Below are 19812 nucleotides of genomic sequence, written 5' to 3' on the forward strand. Positions count from 1 at the left end.
CTTTGGTATCCATCTGTCTCTCTCATCGAGTAATATTTTTGCAGATAGCAGTTGTATTTACATTTTATTTAATTATCGGTTTTTATTTTATTTAAAGTTTAACTGTTTTTTTTTGTTAAGCAAAACAACCTAAGCAGCGTTTAGGTTTACCGAGGATGTGAGAAAGAGCACTCATACCCCAGCCACTAAATTTTTCAATTAAATAAAGAGAGTGCGCGCGTTATGATGTCTTGACCATCATAGGTAACCTATAGAAAAAATTCATTGAATAATCTCCAAAGGTTTCTGCTATAAAATTGAGATTTCGTTTTTTTTATTGCTCAGAGATGTTATTGAAAACTCCAAAATTTAAAATGAATTCATTTTTTTTAATGCAGGTGATATGATATGATGTCTAGCTGTTCAAATAGAGTAACTATTATGAGCTTAAAAAACGTTTCTTGGTAATCTAGAAAATTCTGGGTATTCCAGTTTCGACAAATCTGCACAAGGCCTTTGTGTTCTAGTTATTATGATATGTTCTATAAAATTGTTATTGTGGGCATATATCCAAAAACGAAAATCAAACAATAGTCAAATCTACTTAATATCAAGGACAAAGAACGCTTATAAACTTGCAATTTATGTTTTCATGTATGCATGGATATCTCTCGTTTAATGAGCTTCCTCTTTTATGGAAATGCCTTTAAAGGAAAATTTAACAAAACATATAACCAAATACTACATCGTCTTATTGAATTTGTGTCAATAATAAAAAGTGGGATACAAATCTCTTTTGCTTCAAATCACCTAATGGACAATGCAAAATTCATGTATCACAACAAATTTTTTTAGTTCCGACTGAAGAGAGTCAAATTATCTTTCTACTTACAAGCAAATTTGCACTACACATGTATACAGTTGTAAATCTCAAAAAGTTCTTTTGCATGTATCCACGTATCTATAAGCTGCCCGAGAAAGGGGAATTCTCCTAATATCCTAAGTGCCTCATTTAAGGAGCAAGTTATCGAATTATCCCAAGTCGAGAAGAGCTCTGCAAAGTAAGAGGTATTCAAAAAGTTAACTTTGTTTTAGGTTTTAGCTATGTCACAAGGATTTGGGGGCAGAAAAACGCTAATCTCGTTTCACTGCGAGGGGATACCCCACAAATTCCTTCTGTCTGCATCTACATCATTAAGGTCGAAACAAGACACCAACTACCACTTTACTGTTTTAAAGTAGAAAGGAGCTTTGTAATGTTATTAAATCTGCTTGAATGGCAGGAAACTTCGACGTTTACGTTTAAAGTTTCTTTATAGACTGTATTTAGAAATCACTTCAACCAACTTGTTGGCATCTGGGTAAACATACAAGTTCTATTAAGTTATAAAGGTAAAGGAAACTCTAAGTAATGAATTCGAACTAAGGCTACGTGGAAAGAAATATTATTGGCGAATATACAGTAACCGATATTTGTCTACTCTGATCTAACGAAGTAAAATCCAAGATTTCAATGTTCCACCTTAATTTAGGGAGTAGGCGGATTCTGTCTGGATTTCCAGCTCCTAAAACCCGAAACAAAATATGTACTTATAGACAAATAGTCCTTAGGTTTGTTTACGGATCAATTCCAATCCCTGGGCCTACTTTTTCCGCAATTTACTTCAATATTATTTGCAAGAGAGGAGTGCCATGGAGCGATTTTGCTTTGCCTTAAACGGGTGGGAAAATCTAATCTTAAATAGAAGCTTGAAAGCTGAATATTCGCCTACTTGAAAATAAAATTTGATATTAATCTCTTAGGGAGCAGTAATGTTCCGAAAAGCGGAGCCTAAATGATGAAATATTTAAATTAGACCGGGTTTTAATATTGTCAGGCAGTTAGATATAAATACCTTTGCGATAACGTTTAGTATCCCGAGAAAACCTTTTATTATTATATATCATTATACGATCGATCTATCTATCTCTCAATAGATATTTCCCATACTGGAAAGATTTTTAAAGCACTGAAACTTCAAACAACATGTTTCGTTGCCTTTGCAGGAATTAATTTATATTTTTATTGTTCCTGTATCACTTCCAACCAATACCCAATTCAAGTTTTGCACTTACACTTTATTATTTAAGCGAAGTTCTTCAACATTGCGGTAAAAGGTATTGCAAAGGAAGATTTAAACGGAGAGTGAGCATTTTCATGCCCGTCATAAGGTCCTCTTCGCGTGGCATTGACAAATATTTTCTAACTCACATAGATATTCCAAGCCGCTAGTCGAATTTTTTTCTTACAGACGCCATATGAGAATTTTACACCATTAACTAGAGAAAAAAATCTTGTTTTCAAAAAATACTCTTTCCCTTTTTTTTCATTTTTTATTTAGCATTTTGCACCGTTCGATAGATGAGAAAATTCTTTATGCAAAAGTGAAAAATTAAAAACAAAAAGAAATGACAGTTATTGGGAAGGTAATTTTTTTCTTCAGTTAATACATGAATGCCAATATGGCGTCCATAAAAAAAGATGACGGCGTGTAGAATCTAGAAAGAAAGACAGAAAATATCTGTCAATGTCCATGTCACGCGCCATCACAGGAAATTCTTCGCTACTAATTTTGGACTTCGATGAACTTGTACAGCTAGTTTGGCTCATTAAAATTGAATGAAACAACTCATTATACAGGGAAAGAAATAAAAAACAGCAAACTTTTCCAAAATACTTTGTAACTTTTCACTAACAATTCAACACACCTCGTAAATGACGAAATGTTACGCCGTATTAACGTTTTCGTTAGAAATTCAAAAAATGAAATTGAAATTTGGTTTGTGACAAAAAAACCGTTATAATTGTAAATCTAGTAAAATAATTTGCATTGGCAGTGCAATAATTTTTTAGATAAACTTAAATACCTAATGCATTGTTTTAGACTAAGTTTAACTAAGTAACGAACCAAATCCTTTTATTTCTAACCGGAAAATCCCAATGAATTCCACAAATTCCGACCAAAAATCGAGCAACTTGCGTCAATGATCTTACGGCCTAAACTTTTTTGAATGCATTCGCCCCAACGGTATATTAATATTTACTTTGTCGCGTAGTTTGCTAACGGATTAACTTATAAATTCTTGAAAAAGGTATTCCATTTTCTTAACCCTCCGGCACGCATAAGATCTTTTCCTTTCTAATAATTGCAAAAAAAAAAACTGCAGTGACGATGTGTCTCAAAAATAACTCATTGCGTTCGAAAATTGCAGGCTTCGACTCCTACGCTGAAGGGCAGACGTGTTTTTAAACAAAAAGCCCACTACCGCGAACAACCAATCAAGCAATAAATACCGAGTGTCTTAAAATTAATATTATCACTGTGTTAGCAAAAGGTTTCTTTTGTAATTAGTGCGAGCAGCAGGGGTGCGCATCATCCCCAATGTATAAATGTGGGGTTTTTCAATTGATGAATCCACTCTCGCATCCAAACTCCACAGAGCGAACTCCACAGAAACGTTTAAGCGCGACTTTTCCAAAATGATTCGTCAACTTGTTGTTGTATTTGTCGTGGTACTTTACGTCAGTTTTTGCGCTGCTCAAGTTAACTTCTCTCCCAATTGGGGAAAACGGGCCCTTAACAATCCATCCGATGACAACGAAAACGGCTGTAAGGAGTCTGTGGATACCCTCATACTTATTTATAAAATTATACAGGTAAGTCGTTACAGTGCCTATTTTATGTTTCTAAAAAATGAGAAACTTTAGATTTTTGCAATTTTTGAGATTTCTGATTCTACGACATAAATTTCATAATTTATTTTTGGATTTGTTGAAAACGACATGCGGAATATAACGTTTGGAATATAAGAGAATTCAATTCAGAATATTTTTTTATTGAAAACCAAAAACTTTCACATTTTTTATATTGGTTCTTGAGGTCAATTACTTATCATAACTGATCGGCTCATCAACGAGAACCCTGCTCACTTTTTCTGATACTTTTTCTCCTTTCTTTTATATAAAAATATGTAAATTACGAAATAACCAAACATTAAGACGAAAATTAATTTTCAATAATTGAAATTTTTCCCTTGAATTGCTGAAATTACGTAATTGTGCAACAAATAAAATATTTTCATTTTTAAATTGTTGGAAGGAATTAGCGAAATATTCAACACATTAAAATGCTTTTATTCGCATAATTTATTTGTCAGTAAATAGGAAAGTAATAGTGAGTTAAGCATATGATATATATAAATATTATAAATATTTGACCACTTATTGCGTTTCCAACTTGGCTCGAAAAGTTTATATTTGTGGCTAAAAATCGCCTTTAACATAAGTAAATTTGTTAAATACTCATTTCCAACGTTAATTAAATTTAATTCGACATTCGACTGCTTACGGCAAGGAAAACTCAAAGTTTTTCTAGGGGTAATAAAATTAATTCGCAGAAAACTCAAGAGTGAATATCTAATATAGAAATTATATCTAATATAGAATATAGAAATTTGGGTTAAAATACACGTTTATACTCATAAGGTTACTCGTAATGACATTGGCCAAATGGCTTTTAAACATTCTGTTCGCCCACGGACCTAGAAGTAATTAGCAGTAGAGTAAAAGTGAATTTCACAGACTCATACTAGGGACTAAAATGAGTATTTACACTCTACGCAGTAAACAATTCAAGATACAACTTCCTAGGTAGTATTTTTTTACTGCGGCTTAGCTACCGCAGGAAATACATGTTTACTCAAAAAAACTAATGTCAAATTTGGCGTTTATGTAATAATAAATATTCCGTATAATTTGCAAAAAAGTATAAATACTCAAAATTATTATTCATTTATAAGTAGCAACGTTAGCAATTAAATTGAAAAGTTACTTTTCGTTGGTAGGGCAACGCTTAAAGCTCATATGGAATGAACTCTCATGCACTAAAATCATATTTTAAATATTTATGTAGTTAATGGTAATATACTCACACAATGTTTTCATAAAATACAGTAATAATAATTAACAAGTTAAAAACACTAATGTATATTGTAAGGTTTAGTGATGCACCGCCTTCGTAAAACCGCTCGGAGTACCTTAATTTTAAGTTGCGGTTTCTTTTTGACTTGTGGTTTTGTTATGTAAATTGGACATACATAGGCGGTTCACAAAGTGGGAATCAAACCCCTTTTTTTCAATTGCATCATCGTTTTTTTTTCTGAATTGCTAAATGCCGCAGCTTCCAAACAAATGAAGCTGGAACGCGACTAAACTTCAGACAGACGTCCTTCAATTGAACTGTCTTGGGTCAACTGACGGATCCGCTGGACCGTCTATAGTCGCCCTTACGAAGTTTGGGCTCGGGTTGCAAACGAATAACTGTGAAAACATACCAACATCATAAGTTTTAAAATCGACGATTGAACAATTAATTTTGGCGGAATGTAATACGCAAATGGGTGATTTAATAAAGCATGCAGGTTATATGAAGTGAAAAGCAAAATTATTTGAACATTAGTTAATTATTGCACCGAAAGGGTCGGAAATATATATTCATATAAAGGGGTTGGAAAATTGAGTGAAAAATCCAAATTGTTAGCACTGAATACGTTAACAATTGTTCTGCAGTCTGGAAGGCAAATTGGTTAAAGATGAAATGTAACATGATTATTAACTCTTGAATTAGGGTCAATTTTCCATACTAAAGCAAAAAATAATCTGAATATATTACCTATTTTACCAAAAAAGTTATATATATATATATAATTAGACTCACTAATAACGTTCATAACTCGTAATAAATCTAATAAATGTAATAACAAATTACGAAAATTTCTCATCGGAAAGAAAAAAAACGAGAAGGATATTTAAAAAAAAACGTTTTTCTCCAATTGACAAAAAAGTGACTGTTTTATGATATAAGACAGGCTGTAAACTGCTAATTTACAGCTTGACTGGTGCCATTAATCGAAGTTGTTTTTTATCAATTGGCGAAAATCTGAACCATTTATAGCAATCGGAGAAAAAATTAAATTTTTTAATTCGCGAAAACGCAAATTACTGGTTTAGATTGCTTCCCAGCCTTGTCTTCGACTCAACTGTGAATATTTTTAGGGCAGCAAATTTCCTGCTTCTTTGCGTTGTGAAACAAACAATTATTTTTTAAAAGAATTTTTGACACGTAGCTTTTTCCCTTATCTTTAAAGTCCATGCATTTACCTAAATCTGATAATCAGCTCCCACATACAGTTTAAACAAATTACTCAACCTCTGAACCGCAATCCCCATACCTTTAAAAAAAGTGTTCTTCCCGCGATGCCTTTCATTTTAATACTTCAGTCTAGGCCCTTAAATAAAGGGTTTTAGGAATAAAAATTTTCGACTGAGATTAAGTTGATTTTAAGCCATCTTCTCTTGCAGACGCATAAAATTTCGGTCTTCACGACATCCCTATATCATTGTGTTACACGTAGAAAGTGAAATTGCCTATACAAGATATCCATTAAATATACGACACAAATTCGGGAGGTCATTCCCTGGACCATTCTAGGAATATTTTGTCCTTTGATGATTTTTGAAAAGCCTATCTGTTCCGAAGATACAGGAGAGAACAATTTTCCAGAATGGCGACATTTTATTGATAAATATTACATGTAAAGCTGCTTAGTCTACGAGAAATGTTGAAAATGACTACCCCTAGTTAGCAGGCAAGAATCTAATGCTCTCTTCATTGACTTGCGAGCTCTTCCGAAAGCACCAAGGTCTTTTCTTATTGAGTTACATCCAGCAATAATACGATTTTTGAAATCTCCCACATTTTCCACCTGTTTTTCCGCAAACATTCCAAACTATTCTTCAACGTCTTCGTGAAACAGAGACATTGAACTGTAGTGGAGGACCCGAAAGGCCAATAACAGTAAGAATGCTTAGAAGTGGAATAGAATGTACTGAATATCGTAGAGACAGATCCAGGCATTGACGCAATTTTTTTTACCTGCGAAGCGAACTTCTCAAGAAACGGATTGATTGAGGTGGCCTTCACAATAATTGCTTCACTTGAGGTAGTAATCTTCAACAGTTTATGTAGATTACGAAGCTTTACAAGTAATATTTAGTAATAAAATGTTGTTGAAAATTTTTCCGCTCTGGATCTTCGGATCAAAAAGCTTTTCAAAAATCGTCAAAGCACGAAATATTCTTCGAGTGTTGCAAGGAAACACCTTCTGAATTTTCGCTATGTGTTTAGTGTACCCTCTGCAGCTGCTTGTTGTTTTACGACTAAATATTTACTTGGATATATTGTTACCAATCAAAATGATCTTTGTTTTAGGAATTAAATTGAAGTGCCGTAGGGAGATAGTGCAGTATTACCTAAGAAAGTTCGTTCTTGAGAGCACTCGTGATGAACTAAATTTCTATTACACCTTCTGTAGAATATAGACAAAGTGGGTAATTTAATTCGTTTAGGTCCCAAACACCTGCGTTTTGTCCGCTTAAAACTTAGTTAATATTAAATTATACTTGAATTCACAAAATGGATCTAATGACATAAAACTTAATTAATCGTATTAAGTAGAACCTTCTGGACGCATTAAAATAGGCTTCAAATTCCATATTCAATTTTCTATTTTGTGTGTTTACACTATTATTTTATGTTTGGCAAAGGGTTTTGCATTTGCCGAAACTGATTGCTTTCTAAATTGTTTAACGTGACTGTAGAGAGATTTGTATTATTTAATTTCATCGCGCTACGTATGTATATTTAATTAATATTTGTTGTTCCACGCGCATTCTTAGATTAAGTCACGAAGTCCATAACTACTAAACATCGACTAGGGAGGTGTCGTTACTTTACCTCTCAGCAGGATTATTTTTAATTTAATTTAACTCGAAAATGTGGATCACCAATGTCATTGCTAAGTCCACAGGTGTCGTCAGTGCGCACAAATCCGTATATTTGCGCAAACTTATTTTAGTTATTAAAATTAATCATTAAATTTCCAACGTATGGGTGGAGAAATTTATTGGAAAAGTTCGAGCAAGACTCTTTAACCTTTACATTGATCCGCGCATATTAAACTGAATAGAAATAGATTACAACTTGCCAAATCTCCTAATATATTGGATAGAGTTTTATACACATTATATATCCCCTTTGAGTAGGACTAACGGGGTTAAGAAGGGGATAAATATAGCTCTATACAAATCGGATCATTTGTTTTCATTACGCCCATTGGCCTAGTTGAAACGAACCTCGGTTATGATTAAGACGATAAAGGCACCCGCTGGACCGATTTATGACCACAGTTTTACCAAGAGTAAGTCGCAAGTCCGATATCTTCCTTCAGTCCATAAGGCTACAACGTTCAACCCATTTACCCCAGAGAAAACACCTGCACGAGCAAGACATTACAAAACACGAGCAAATAAGCGGTAACATTTTATATTTTTCGCTAGCAGTTTCCTCTCGTTCCTTCCACTAACACTGTTTTCCATGCAAATAATTCCGCACTTAGCAAGGTTTACAACACGAGATAATGTAAACTTATACATGTAGGGATTGCTCAAAGCTTTGGGTGAAATTACGGCTTACGTGCTAAGGAAACATGCAGCTTGTACCGATTGGCCCTTCAACCACAATACTTTTTTTCTTTCAGAGCGAGGCCCAAAAGCTGCTTGAATGCGAGAAGATGTCCAACTAGGCGATGAAATGACTATGCTCAGAAAATCAAAAAGAAAAACAGATTTTCTCTAAATGTAACACTTAAGTTTTTTTAATAAAATAAAATTCAAGATGTCATTAGTTGTTTATTTGTATCTTGCTCATGTTGATATGGCCTCTGTACTAACGATAACACTTATGAATAAAAGGATGCAACATTTATTATAGTCAGTTTTTTGTTATTTCACCATTCCGGACCAAACCTCATAAACCCTCTATGTCGATGTTAACCATCCCGAAATTAAAACTAAAGGAGATATCACCACATATACTTTTAGCACACTTTATTACTTTTTGCGGATTTATTGGGTACAATGATACGATTTTAAATGAATGTTGTTAATTGCCAAACAGTCCATTTCGCCACACATTTAGTTTAAAATAGTCGTTTAATCTGTTTCCATTTGTTTCGGCCTGTTTGGGGTGGTTTTATTGAAAAAAACTGTCATTAAAATATACACTTCAATTTTAGACCTTTGCCCTCGAGGGCGTTATATTGAAATCATTTGGATCGCAATGAAAGCTTGTGCCTATCGGCACGAGCGTCATGAAAACGATTCGTTAAAATCAAAGATGGCAATTTCATGGCAGCATGAATCAAGTGTATGAGAGCAACCTGTGATGCACTTTACCTCGCTATCCAGCACAACACAAAACCGAAGTACTGCAGCCGAGAGATAGTTTGCAAACTATCCAAAAAACTAAATACATTACGAACCAGGCAGCTCATAATCTCATACATCGAGATTACAAACCATTCTAGGTTTGTAGAGTTTCTAAATAAACAAAAACATTGAAAAATTCCCCTCTAAAAAATGTGCCAGAGTTAGGTGCAAATTCTAAATATGTTCGTGTTCGTTGGTGGAAACATAGAAATTCAATCAGCTTGACCATCTCGAATCTCAATCGAAAGTTCCCAAAAATACGTTTCCGAGAATGTTCCATTGAATTCGAAAATTTACAACATTTTCAGATATGTCTATTCGAGTTAAAAACGGAAAAAATGTCCCAGTCCTTCATAAAATTCCGGAGAAAATTTCGTCTAATTTTTCCGCATGACAATGAAAACACCTACGCGGGCTGAGCCCCTCAAAGTTCACTGCTTCGGTCGAAAACTTCTCTAACTTCTGGTCAAAAGTGCAAAAAATCCTCTATAAAATAATGGAACACCGGTAGGTCAAAAGTGAGAAGGTTAAAAGCAAAACGTGGACAATCCACTTATGTTGTTTTTGAGGAAAGGGAGAGAAATTATTGTCACTTATGTAAATGAGACTTTTTTTATATAAAGTTAAATAAATTATTTATTCAAGGTAATGTTACAAGTTTGCCGCTAGATCCTAAGAGGGTCTATTAATTTTTGAAGTGGATTTTTTAAATTTTGCCTTCAACAAGTAGAATTTATACGTTTTGCAAATTAGGTATATGTATTTTTTTGTTAATTTTAAATTTTACTAAGAACTATTAAGATACACAACTCTGATACTTCTTCAGTCGGACCCCGCATATGTATGTCCTCGATTACGTCATTTGGGCGTTCTGGATCGAATGGAGAACGGTCCTTCCCAAAACGCAAAAAAGTCCATGTAAAAAAAGCTGCTTGCAGTGATTTATCTGTCATGTACATGCTTAAATTGGACTATTTCAAAGAAGATTTTCATATTGTCTCGTTTTGTAAGGCAATGTAGTGAGGTCTTTAAAAAACTAAAAAAGCAATTTTCTTGTTGGGGTTCCGCAAATGAAATTACACAAATATTGGTTTAAACAATTTACGTTATGCTCTGTATACATTCATTAATGCCTTCCTAGCTTTCGGAAGAATCTGGATAGTTATGATACGATTATAGGGCTAGATTCAGGAATATTTTCCTGCATCTCCGACATACACCACACTTCATACGAGGTGTCCGGATTTTTTGTAGCACGATTTTAACCACTTATTCTATGCATAAAAATAGTATTACTTTGCTATATAACTATATCCGAGAAATGGTTTATTAACGATATACAAGGTGTTGAAGTTTTATATTTTTTCTAAATAATTTATCTTTTATACCTGCCAAAATTTTTGAGATATTATAGCTCAAATTGTGTGCATAAGTTGCTCTTTACGGTCTACATGATTAGATAATACCAGATGATCGTGAAAATCGACAGGTTGATACTTTTTAAAGTTACGACCCATTTTATTGCCCAAAACTTTTTTGTGGTACACCGCATACTATTTAATTCTAACAATTTAAATTTCTTGTTCAATTTAGAAACTTCTATGTATCATGACCATTTTGGTATTTCTCATCTCTTTTTAGTTATTTACCAAACCACGAAGTAATGCATGCTACCTTTCTCATCGAGTAGATTTGGTAGGATTCTGACATTTTTTGACACACTACTACAGCGTAAACCGAAGGAAAGATTTATTTATAAACTACCTAAAAGTAAAGCAGATTTTTAACAGAAAAGAAATAGTAAATAATGGTAGACAAGACAACAACAATAAATTCAAATACAAATAAATTGAACTGCGATAATTTATTTAATAACAAAATCATTTAAATCAATATCAAATAATTATTTTTACCGAAATTGTGTGGACCGATCGCCATTACGTTCTACACATTAATTAAGACGTTGCAATAAAAAAAATTATATTTTTTCTTATTAATAAATACATAAAATATAAAACTTCAACACTCTGTGTTTTTTAGAAAATAACTTCTCGAATATACTTAATATAGTAAACTAATATTGCTTCTATATGCGAAATACATGGTTAAAATCTTGCTACAAAAAAACCGGACACCCTGTATATGTATAGAATGTTTGTGGCAAGCCTGATAAAATTCTATAATATCTTCGAACTATTAAAAAATGTAACAAATTAATCAGTAGTTGAAATATTAATTCGGAACTACCAACAACATATGCAGAGTTCCTCATTAAATTTGTCTATAAAACTGTCAATAAAACCGCGGGCAACGCCAGGGCAACTGTGCAAAAGATAAATGTGTTTAAACGACCGCAGAAGTTGCAAATATGCCCATTTTGGGTATACCACAAACCGGTGCTCAATTGGTTACTTGAAAGCTGAGAGCTAATTTGAACTAACCTGAGAACGAGTAGAAAATCATGTGCAGTTCTAGATACTTTCGCAAAGAGCTGGAAAATGGTAATGGAAACAAAAAAAATGCAACCGATGAAAACAGTTTCTAAAGATGAAAATATCGAGAAATAAATTGATAAAAAACGAAAAGAAACTGAATGTAAAAAGGGAGTTTGAGCGCTCAGAAAGGATATTTCCCCTGGTATTAAGACAAGTAATCGGGGAATTCACCCATGTAAAAAGTCCAATGAGTTGCAAATTCAAAAGAAATAAAATTAAATTAAAATTTAACACCTTGTATATCTGAAAATTAAAAAAAATAGGAATCCAGGAATCTATAGTTTGTAGATTAGGCACCTTTTTCAGGACATTCCTGTATATGCAATTTTAAGAATGGCAATTACAATGCAAATAGCTGCTTGCTGATGAGGGTCGACTGGCATCGACTTTTAACTTATGACATTGATAAGGCGGCGAATTGATCCTATGATATGGTAGATTGTTGTCTGAGGGAGTTTCCAAAAGTTAGTTTTGGAAATGCCTCTAAATATCCAAGGTGGGTGGTTAGATTTTGAACTGAAAAACTATTTAAAACTCCCTATAAGCTACATTTAAAAAAACATTTATGAATTGCGAAAAAATTAAAATACTTCAGAAAGTGCATTCAAGACTTGGAAAAAGAATATAGAGAATGATGTTAAAGAAGATAGTAAATTGTTTTCGGAGCATCTTAACAATAATGACGATGATGAAGTTCGCAACAATACCACATCGGGGCACCAATATTTGTCGAATCTTAGCCAGATTGCCTATACATTACATATGTATATGTAAGTTTTCATGGGACTTCTAACTGATTTCTTGTGATGTGTATTCACTCAAAACCCACATCGGTAAGCTGAATTCACTCTCTTACAGATATAATGTTACCTTCTTCCTCAGTCAACATGTTTGCCTCAGCTTCGCACTGCAATTTACGAAAACATCCACACCTACATAAAACATACCGCAACTTTCAATATTTCCAACTTGAAACACCAAACGGCCACATACTTAAAATTTAAAAGTCCTAAAGTGACGGGACTCGAGTATATGGGAATCCCTCAAGCCTATTCGCAAACGATTATCAGGATCGACAGCTCCATCCGCGATTTTCAACCAATTAAATCGATCTCCGATGAAAGCCAGCAAATGCGATTGGATGAACATCAGCTCATGGAGATCGATTCAATCTCGATCATCGTTTCCAAAAACGCTTAATGTTTGGAGGATTAAGACAGCTGACAGATTTATAAAGCGAATCTAATTATTCTAGCAGGCATACGTTCGCAGTCGTTGGCTAATGCATTGCTTTATACCCGACAACCGAAGACGACAGCGAACATAGTCTCGAAACACATAGCAGGATTCTAATTCACAGCAGAAACGATATTGAACGTTTTCCTCCTGCATGTGATTCAAGTTTCGGTTTGCAGATGGCGGATTCGGACATCCGCACCAGTAGGCGAATAAAGCCGGCGAAAGCTATCTATGTACGTTTGTCTAATATGCTGTCAAAAGTTATAATGAAACAAGGACAGTCGAAAGCTTAGTACGCATTAGTGCTGATGCCCGAATTTTTGGATTTAGAAAACGATATACCAATATTATGATGTTTGTCGCTAATGGTTTTTATGGGAGAATTTCAATACTACTTATTGAGTATATTTGCGTTACGGGACTGTTACAGGGGACATTTACTCATCACTCGCATTCATGCCTACTCGCAATGTGCAAGTGATAAGTTACTAGCCATCTTCATATAAAAATTACCAGAACTATTCACTGGGTAGCTGGATCTTATTGATTTATTCTTTCTGATGATACATTTGCCCTGACTCCAACCTTTCTATCTCTTGCAAACTTCTCATACGGTTAACATATCACGCTAGAAAAAGGTATTTCGTTCTCTCATACAGAATACCAGTTTGCCGACATTTCGATAATTATCGATACTCGTCGATGCGACTGCTGATATCACTTATGGAAAGTGTCATAAAAATATATAAAAAATTTTTATATTTTCTTTTGAGATCAGCAATGGCGTTCTATAATGAAGAAATTACCAATATAGTTAAAATTATACGTTTTTGTGAAGGTAATCTCACATATTGTGTCACGGGGTTTATGCGGCGCGATTCCCGAATCGTCGGAAACCTGATCGCCGAACATTTACGCGAATTGTTAAGTTCTTGCGGAAGATCCATTTACCCATATGGGAAAAACCGATATCTTTAACCATATTGGGCATTTTTTTACTTGAGGATGCTATTATTGATCTGAAAAGAACCTTCAAAAAATGTTAATACATTTTTATGACATTTTCCATAAGTGACATCGGCGTTCACAAATATCGATAACTATCGAAGTGATGGCAAATTGGCAATTCGTATAAGAAAATAAAATAATTTTTTTTCGCCGTGGAATGGTAACCGTACGAGACATTCCCTAGAGATGGAAAAGTTGGAGAAAGGGCTAATGTATCAAGAAAAAAAAACAATACCATGCAGCCATTCAGTGAAAAGTTCTCATATTTTTTCTTGCACATTGCGAATAGACATGAATGTTAAGTGAAAACAATCTTATGGCACAATTTTTGACGTAAATTTTCAGGACACCCTGTATAGTATATGACACTTTTACCCTAATCGGAATGTTCAATTGATTTTTCGGGCCGGGCCGGTCGTCCAGTTCCGAAAGAGAGGTCGCCCCCTCCGTTTCCATCCGACTCTGGCACCCTGACCGTCCAGATCAAAGAAAAGAGGTGGAACATTAAAAAAAACACAATCAGAAGCACAGCTCTCGGCGTAATTAGATTTGGTACCTAGAGGCTGTTGCTCTTAAAGCAGTGCGTTTCCCATTACCCTGCTGGTGTAGATTTTTCTTTATATGGGCAATGCACCTTCTCAGGCCCTGCTGCTTTCGTTGAGACACCCTGTATAAAGCTGTTAGACAAGTCGAAAACAAACGGAACAAATATAATCCGACAAGTGGATATCTGGAATCCACTTATCCGTTGAGCATTTCCCATACTCCTTGCAGTTGCAAAATCATGTGCTACATCGTTTGTTATTAAAGTTTAAACGTTGAAATAGTATGTCAGGTATACGGGGTTAGTCAGATCCGACGGTCGTCATTGGGATCTCAGTAACCATAAAAGATGTGAGGTCGGTTAAATTGGGGTAAAAATGCGCAATTTGGAGCTCAACCAAATGCCGTTGCAAAATTTGAAAAATACCGATTACTTCCAGGGATATCCATAAAAAAAAACGAAAATTTCAAAAAAACGTTTCTTTTCTTTACTGAGGTTGTTTGAAGAGACAATTAAAAACGAATGACACATCATAACTGCCACACTTTCATTTCCACAATGTGGTGATATCATATTTGAAATATGACGTTGAGATGTCCTGGAACCATCTTTGTTTTTTCTTATAGGCGCCATCTTGGGTTTTCACATTTTCAAATTCAGTTATTTTATCACATGTTAAGGATCAGTATTTCATTTTAATGAAAATGCTTTAGAAACACTTAATGGCACAAGAATAATTGATATGTTAGTTATCCGAGATTGTTTAAATGTCATTTCCCTAAATTTTTAAGTTCATTTGTAAGTAAATAAATTTCGGAAAAACATTTACGTGTGATACATCATTTCACTAAAATCAACTTTTCCAAAGCACTTTTAGCAAAATCGGTTTTTTTGATACTTTGATCAAACTGAAGTACTGAACCGTAACACGTGATACACCGTCGTAAACAGAAAAAATAGGTGATGAGACGAAACCAAGTTGATGAGAGTTGCAGGAAATCTAAACGTCAGATTACAAATATGATATCACCACTTTGTAGAAGAGAAAAAGCAGCAATTAGGGTGCCTCATTTGTTTCTAGTTATCTCGCCAAATAACTTCAGTAACGAAAAGAAACGTTTTTTTAAACATTTCGGTTTTTACGGATATCACCGGAAGTAATCGGAATTTTCCAAATTTTGAAAACGCATTTAATTGAGTTCCGAATTGCGCGACTTTGTCCCAATTCAACCGACCTCGTATCTCTGATGGTTACTGAGATCCCAACGATGAGCGTCGAATTTGAATAACCCTGTGCAGGTATAAAAAACCTTCTAGATCGTCTTAAATCTCATTTAACACAGTGACCTGCAACGAGAAGCTGCAGCAGGTGCATAAGCGTGAATGACCTAGCCGCAGAAAGAAGTTGTAAACTATCAATCCCATATGGGTCACCGTCGTCCCTAGACCTGCGCTGGTGATTAGGTTTCCCGATGGAGCCAACCTTTTGACTGAAGATTCGCCAACTGAAACTTTTAAAGCTCAAAATCGTCGGATTAAAACATACCGCCTGGGAGGTAAATGGCAGTTTTGCTGCACGAGGACATGCGAGACCATACGAGGTCAAATTATCTCCCAACTGGGTCTCCAAAGAGGTGAAAACAGTCTGCTATTTACAATCTCCGCAGAGTGCCCCATACCGTAAAACAGACAGAACAGACCGCTTCGGTTATGACGATGAAATGTGTACGGAAAATATAGTTGTAAGTATTGTAATTGTTGTGTGTTAATAGTTAAATAGTGCCGAGTTACACGTGAGTCCGCGCGATGTTTTAATATTAATTTCGTTACCAGAATACCGTTACCAGAATACCTTACCTTATAAACTCGCGGCCTGAAGATCACCAGTTTTAAAACATGTTCTCGTCAAGACTATTGGCCCGACAATTTTGTTTAATTTCGGAAATGCGGCCAACCTAATTATTACAGTGAACGTTCGATCGTACAAGCTCTTACAGCTTACAAATCTTGCGGTATTCATGTCAAAGCTCTTAAATTGCAGAGCGCTCTCGTGGTAATGCCAAATGCCATATTGATTTGCGCTAGTTACTTATATGGTCATTAAAAAGTATTTGATTGTGAGTTTATCTGAGTGCCGATGGAAATATGCCTATTTTGTGCATGCTAGTGAAAGGGTGACAATTCATGAAGGTATTTGATGGCATGGTTTAAATGTCAGCAATGCGATATGCTGGAGGTATGTTGTTTCTGCTAAATGTGTAGGTATATGATATTACCTTATGCCGAGGTTCCTAAACACCCTGTGCGACTTTCATACGAACCAATTCGCGTGTAAACAATAATTTTGCCAGTTGCGTTTCCAATGCCCAATTTACTAGTAAATGCGGTCGTCACTAAGAACCATTGGCGGGAAATATATTTTCTTAGTGATGAAACTTATTAATTGAAGCAGTGAGGTGTTCATTATATCATCAGATGTTCCGCGTTCTAGGTTGTCAAATTCATGTGCAAAGCTCTTGTAAGCTGCGGTTTTTATTTGTAAATTCCCTCTCACGATGGCATTTTAATTTATTACATGATGGTCAAAGCCGATTCTAAGCAATAGACAAGGATTAGACCTGCTTAACCGTTCCTAATTTTAATATTGTCGTCCACCCTATATACTTTGTAATGGATATAGTAAAAAATGAATGTTTGAATTAAATATTAATGCATCATATTGAGCGTTGTTAGGCACACATGTGCATCCGCAAAATGATATATGTTCTTCATTCGAGAAAATCAACTTCTTCGTGGCAGTTTTCACTACATTTCTCTTAATAATAATGCTTTAAATTTTCACATTCTTCCCTTGAGTTCCAGTAATTTTTCCATTTATTTTTCATTTTATTTTGAAAATATTCAATTTGGTGAAAACATGTCAAGAATATAACGCAGTTTTCTTAGTTAATGTTTTTTTCTGACATTATTGTAAAATACTAAATCTAAACAAGTTATGAATATGTATCAATAAGTATCAAATATCAATAAATACACGGAAAATCTACATTAACAGTGTACATAGTGTGCTGAAAAATTGCTTTTGTTACAGAATTTTTGGGCCTTCAAAATTAATAAGCATTTTTTATTTTGACTCAGAAGGCTTTTCTAGCTTTTAAAGAAGTCTTTCACATTGTAGAGTACTTTTTCCACTTCCAGTTTGTTGAATTTTTTTTATCAATCCAACAATCTATACTTTCATCAATACGCCGGTTTGGATATTTCTCATTAAATATGAAACGCACTTTTTTGTAAGTACTTTTGCCGTCTCCATACTCCAAAAAGATGAAAATCTCAATTCTTTGCTTCTCAGATAAATCATTAATTTTTTTGATGTTCTAAATGTGGTAGATGCCTAACAACTGAATTCAACTAATAATGAATTCTATGAAAATCAAAATATTTTGTATCTAAAAAATTGTTTACATTGAAGATAATTTGGAATTTCTACGTCTTATTGTTAATTTTTCCACTGCCTTTCTAAGTCCCATAAGAAGAGATTGTCTGTTCAGGAATCAAAGATTACAACTTTCAATCTTTTGAGGATATGGACTTGTTTCATTTTTTAAAAGAAAACTGTAGATTCAGTTAAGTTGTCAGTATATCGTTGCATCCCTTATTGAATTACCTTTCATTTGATGTACTACAAAGGGTACCGTTTCATTTGAAAATAAAAAGTTAATAGAAGGAGCTAGATGGGGGTGACATATTCGAATATCTAAAATAATGCATTAAACGCCTTTTTAAAATAAAATTATACCTGTTTAAACTTTTTTTTAATATCGGGTTTATGAAAGATATAAATATGTTGCAATTATTTTTAAAAGCGTTGTGTATTGTGACTTGTGCACTTGTATACTTCCAAACAGCATCATTCACGTCTTGTTAAATACATCGACTCCACATTTCCACGAAAGGACAGATTTACCCATTTGAATACACTCAAAGCCATATACAAACAGAAGACAAATTTCATATCCAATTCGACTCACATTAATAAATTTTTTTCTGCAGTTTCTTCAATAATTGTTTCTGTACCCCCTACGTAGAGAGCACTTCACACAGCTGTGAACTCGAGAATATTTACTCTTTCTAGGTCAATGCAAAATATTTACCGTTAGGTTTCGTCTGTGAAGTAGTCTTTCTGCGACCTGCAAATCTCAGCCTCCCCTTTACAGTAAGCAAAAAAACTCCTTCAGGAAGGGCTAAAAGAAAGAAGAAAATTTGATGAAAACCCACAGCACAATATTCTACAAAACTAAATACAGGTCAATTTGAGTATCTGATGACTATGTGGCTAACACATTGATGGCTAAATGAAGCGATCATCCGTAATGGCATATAACGATTCACATTCCATTGCAAGTATAGGTGAATAAATTAATTATAGCACTGACTAAAGGCAATTTCTTGGAGATATAAATAAAAACAGATCTGTGCAACAGCAGATAACTCTTCGTCTTTAAGGATGGCTCTAAAATCTCATAACTCATGGTTAACATCACTTCAATGTCACTGCTAATTAGAGCCTCGATTTGTTTAAATTTAGGGACCATTAATGTCTTCTCAGCAAACTTTTCCTATGAACTTTAACCGCGAGTTTTTTAACAAATGTTCTAATTACAGAATTTTTGCTAAGAGACACATCTGCCAACGTGTGTTTAATTTCTCCTAAGGGTACTAATGGGTATGTAGTAAAAGTCGCAGCTTTTCTTGATGTATCAATTAATTTTTGTCCTCGTTCTGCAGTCAATGATCCTCATCGACGAGCGACATTTTTCAAGTTCTTGTTTTGGCAATGTATCCCAAAAGAGGCTTGTTTTAGAAAGCCTTGTACTATATTAGATGATACGTATTTAGCGTTTCAGATTAAAGTACCGTGAGAGAGACGGTCTTTGATGAAGAATGATTAGATGCGCCCAAATTACGAGGATAGTGCCAGTTGTACCCGACTTGACGTATAGATGGCGATTTTTTTGTTAAAAATTTGACTATATCACAAAGACTTAACTTTAAAAAAACTCTAGCCGGAGCCATTTTTAATGAACGCTGTTAGTGATTTTGATGAAAAAGAATCGTCATCGAAACGTGATTCAATACTTTCGTTTGAAAGGTCTTAGTCCAGCCAACATTAAAGCAGA

At 34.4% G+C, this 19812-nt stretch overlaps 1 protein-coding gene and 1 long non-coding RNA gene across 2 annotated transcripts in view; one reads left to right on the forward strand and one right to left on the reverse strand.

The window, feature by feature from the left end:
- Nucleotides 1-16225: 16225 nt before the first annotated feature.
- The window catches only part of bbg (big bang), a 45087-nt gene continuing 41500 nt past the window's right edge, over nt 16226-19812 (forward strand). The window contains exon 1 of the mRNA XM_066302014.1: nt 16226-16374. The gene's annotated coding sequence lies outside the window, so the exon portion shown is untranslated. The remainder of the gene's footprint in view (nt 16375-19812) is intronic.
- Nucleotides 18448-19812, reverse strand: part of LOC136350405 (uncharacterized) — a 44849-nt gene continuing 43484 nt past the window's right edge. Inside the window, exons 3-4 of the long non-coding RNA XR_010734152.1 lie at nt 18787-18876; nt 18448-18736 (exon numbers count right to left, since the gene is read on the reverse strand). This is a non-coding gene — a long non-coding RNA (uncharacterized lncRNA). The remainder of the gene's footprint in view (nt 18737-18786; nt 18877-19812) is intronic.

The sequence above is a fragment of the Euwallacea fornicatus genome, chromosome 3 (assembly GCF_040115645.1).
Source record: "Euwallacea fornicatus isolate EFF26 chromosome 3, ASM4011564v1, whole genome shotgun sequence".
In the NCBI taxonomy this organism is placed as follows: Eukaryota; Metazoa; Arthropoda; class Insecta; order Coleoptera; family Curculionidae; genus Euwallacea; species Euwallacea fornicatus.